Below are 4,304 nucleotides of genomic sequence, written 5' to 3'. Positions count from 1 at the left end.
TAACCTCTCTAGTTAAATGGAGTTAATCATACCATAATGTACATTTAGCTGCTCAACATTAAAATTCCTTGTTTTGGAGAAGTATCCTATTGTGTGTCTTGGGGGACAGTAAGTGTCAGGCATTTTGCTGTCATGAAGAACACTGTGGTGAGTGACATGAATAGAAAGCCAAGACAGGGCTGTGTGGAGTATGGTCTGGATTCTCTGGGTGTCAGGACCATTTGGGGCACCTGTAAACCTGTGGATTCCAGAGTCCAACTTACTGGATCCAAATTTATGGGGTCATACTAGGAAAGCTACATGATTAATAAGCTTCCCAGGTTCTGGGAATCTACTAATCCATAGCAGTGATTATAGTTAATGGTATTGGACTATATACTTGAAAGCTGCTAAGAGACTCAGTCTTAAATATTCTCACCACTGAAAAAAGAAAATGATAATTATGTGATATGTTGGAAGTGTTATCTAATACTATGGTGGTAAGCATTTTAAAATATATAAATGGATCAAATCAGCACATTGTACACGTAAACTGGCCTGCCAACAGATCTCATCTTAGCTGTTTGGTGTTTTGTTTTTATTTTTTTTTAATATCTTATTTATTTACTCATGAGGAGACACACAGAGAGAGGTAGAGACATAGGCAGAGGGAGAAGCAGGCTCCCTGCAGGGAGCCTGATGAGGTACTTGATCCCAGGACCCTGGGATCACGACCCAAGCCAAAGGCAGATGCTCAACTACTGAGCCACCCAGGCAACCCTTAGCTGTTTGGTTTTAAACTCAGGAGCAGAAATGGAAGGAATTAAAATGTGACTTGTATCCATGGACAGTATGTTCTTTAGGCTTTTTGGAGGTAAGTTTATGATCGACATTTTGATACTGTATTTAGTTTTCTTAAATTATTATGTCAAATGCAATTCTATTTAAAACTGCATGCGCGGGTGCGCGCGCACGTGTATGTGTGTGTGTGTGTGTGTGTGTGTGTGTTTTAAAGGAATGATACTTGTATTGGCTGAAATTAGTGAAGAGTTCAAACTTCCCGTAAATTGCCTCTGTGATTCCCCCACAGCCATCAGCTTCTTTGAAGTGGGATGGTGACTTAAATAAGCACTTTTAACCTTGGCCCACACGTTGCTCTGATGGAAGGGAAAGACTCTGCTTTACCTTTGACTGTTCCTTTCTCCTGTGGAAACTGGATTCTAAAGATAAAGAAGATACATTCTCTAAAAGGACATTCCAGACATGTGGGGTAAGTGGATAGCAAATTATATATAAATTTGGAAGGTTATTCTCTTCTGAATTAAAAATATATCTTACCATCTCCTAGAGCCACCCAATGCAAAGGTCTCTGACTTGGAAGTTCCCTGCAAGCCCCAAGGGGCTGTGATCACACTTTAATAAAAACTGTCTTTTATGTACTTCAATCATAGAGCAAATTTACATGAACTACGAACTTTTAGTGTACAGGAGATGTGAGTGGGGGGAATGTCTGTGTAGATGGTTTAGGGGATGGAAAAGTGAAGCGGAGCAGTATCGCTCTTCTGATGCAGGCACACACAGTGCATCTGGGTGTTGTCTATTGAATTGAATAACCTCCTCCAAACTTCTTACGTCAAACTGATGGAAACAGAACATTAGATAGCTTGAGCCTTTAGACAGTTTTCAGTTGAAAACACAAACATCTTTCAAAGTCTCTCTGTAACTCCAGTAAAGCAAGCAATCTTTCCCAAGTATTTGCCAAATGTCACCTCCATGCCAAGCGCTTGGTGTTTAGCCCCTGGGGTCAGGAAATGAATTTTGATGAAACTTTCAACGATTTCCTCTACTCTTCCTACCATCAAAGCAAGACTCCTGCAAGCACTTCTGTAAATTACAAAATGTATATGTATATGGTCCATATAATCTGTAGCCTTTCCAGACACAGAAGCCTGAAATAGAAACTTACTGAAACAGACCGAAAATAGAAGTGGCTCAGAGGAAATTGCTTCAACCATGAGGGGTAATTTTCATTTCTGGTAGTTGTAAAAGGGAACCTTCTAACCTCATCTCCTTGGGTTTAATTCACCTACATTACTTCGCTTAGTGGTTTTCAGGGTAGTGAACAGTGATTTCTATGAGAGTGTACATTTTCGTTCTCATTTGTCTATGTTTGAGATGGGTGGGTTGGGGGTGAGCAAAGCCTATAAAGTTAAGCCAGGAAAAGGCCTGAAGAAAGAGAAACCATGAAGGCAGATGAAGAGAATGGAGATGACAGTCAGATCCCCTCTCTGGCTGGAGTGAACTCATAACTTAAAGGACAGAACATCCAGGTAGGTAGTTTTGGGAAGAAACCCCACTGGTGATGTATACACATACCAAGGACAAAGAAGAAGAGATTACAGGTTTTAAATAATTCTTCTGGTATGTTCTCTCAGCTAGCATCAGCATTGTCAGTAATGAAGACAGCTGAACATCTATCAGGCTGAACTAAACTGACTGGAGTTCGAAGATACTAATGATACTTAGCTGCTAGAACAGTGATTCTCAGAGGTGGGCAGCAGGTTTGGTACCAGGATCCCTAGAGGGTGGGACCGATCTTCCTCATCCACCCCGATTGTAGTGATCCGGTTTTCCAGATTGACATTTGTCTTATACCTCTCCCCTCAACCCCAGGGTGGGTGGGGGTGTTAAGAAACAGTAGAAGAAAGTATGACCTAAATTCACAGTAACATATGATTATTCACTGGAACTTTTTCTACAAAAACTACAGTGGTGGATATAGAGGGAGCAGGCCTCTTGGAAAATTAATGTAGGAGTCACAACATTGAACTAGAGAGCCTTTTTCTCTTTCCTTAATCTACCAAGGGTAAAAAGAGGAAATAAAGATCCTACAAAGGAAGCAAAACAGAAATCCCCTTGGCCACTGATGCTAGCACCCTGCATTGTTCCAAAGTCCTTTAAGGAATGGTGATAAGGCTGAGAAGGTGGGCACATACTTTCCTTGAAAGAAGCAGAAAAGGATGCAGAGGTAAAGAATGCTGGTAAGAGTTCATGATAGTATTTGGATTAAGCCTGTTTGCACTGCTGCCATCCCTTACATGGCCCTATTCCCCTGGCCAAATGTTTTGGACCGTTTCATGCTCACTGTCCTTGCAATCAATAACTGGCTGAGTAGGATCAGAGACCAGAAAAGATGGACCTGGACTTGAATCCTGGCTCTGCCTCTCATTAGATCCATAGCCTTGGGGATGTTACTTGCTTTCTTGAAGCCTTAGTTTTCTAACCTTTAAAGTGATGGTCATTGGAGAATTAAATGAGCTGAAGGAAGAAAGTATTGGACACAGTACCTGGCACAGATTATCTGCCTTTGTGAAGATTCCAATTAAGCAGATTCCTCATCTCCATTGTTTGAGCCACTGTTGTACCAAGTACCCACCTGCATTCAACCCTAAGGAATGCAACCATTTTTTTGTACATAAGGATAATGTATAAAATGTATAGCTAGACTATGAGTTCCTTCAAGACAAGGTTAATCCTTATGTTTTTGTATTCCTCACACCGTAAGTAGAACATGTTCAATGAAAGTTCATGGGATCCCCGGTTCCTCTGCTGACTGAATACATAAGTGAATGAATGGGTCGGAGGATGGTGGTAGGGGGAAATGAAACCAGAGGTTTTCATTAATAGAGGGGAATGTTCCAACATAGCATCCTTTTCTTGTTTTGACGGGTTCAGCAAGTAAGGCAGCAGATTTACCGGATTTTATTCTGAGCACTGTTAACTAGCCTGTGAATAAAGGAAGTCTAGCTATATTTACTTTTAAAGAGGCATGCAGGGAAGCCTCCTCAGACTTTCAATACTAGGCTGCTGATTTAGGAGTGACTAAGAAGAAGAAACGTCAAGCTGCCAGGACGCAGTGTGGTTTCCCATTATCTGTCACCTGCTGGAGAGAGCAGAGTCCTCCTCCTCTCACATTTCAGCCCTGCCTCCTACAGCAGGGTCTGCAGTTTGTACATGGGAGTTGTAGTGTCTAACCATCCTTCATTCTCACTCAATTTTCATTCTGTGTCTAGATCCTTTTTTCCCCTGGACTTTCACCTCTGCCATAAAATTATCCCTCAAAGTATCCCTGACCAACGGTAAGCTCACATGGAACTAATGTCTCAGTCCTCTATTTGCAGTTGGAAAGTGAATTATTTCTCTGAAACCAGAAAATTATGGCTGCTAAGCAATGAGTGAAAAAGCTACTTCCCTGCTGTCAGAGTCCCTCTCCTGAATATGCACCTCTGGTGAGCCACTTTGTGTGGGTAATTGCTTACATCTCT

This window comes from Canis lupus, chromosome 33 (assembly GCF_048164855.1).
Source record: "Canis lupus baileyi chromosome 33, mCanLup2.hap1, whole genome shotgun sequence".
Taxonomy (NCBI): domain Eukaryota; kingdom Metazoa; phylum Chordata; class Mammalia; order Carnivora; family Canidae; genus Canis; species Canis lupus.
This window is presented reverse-complemented; position numbering follows the sequence as displayed.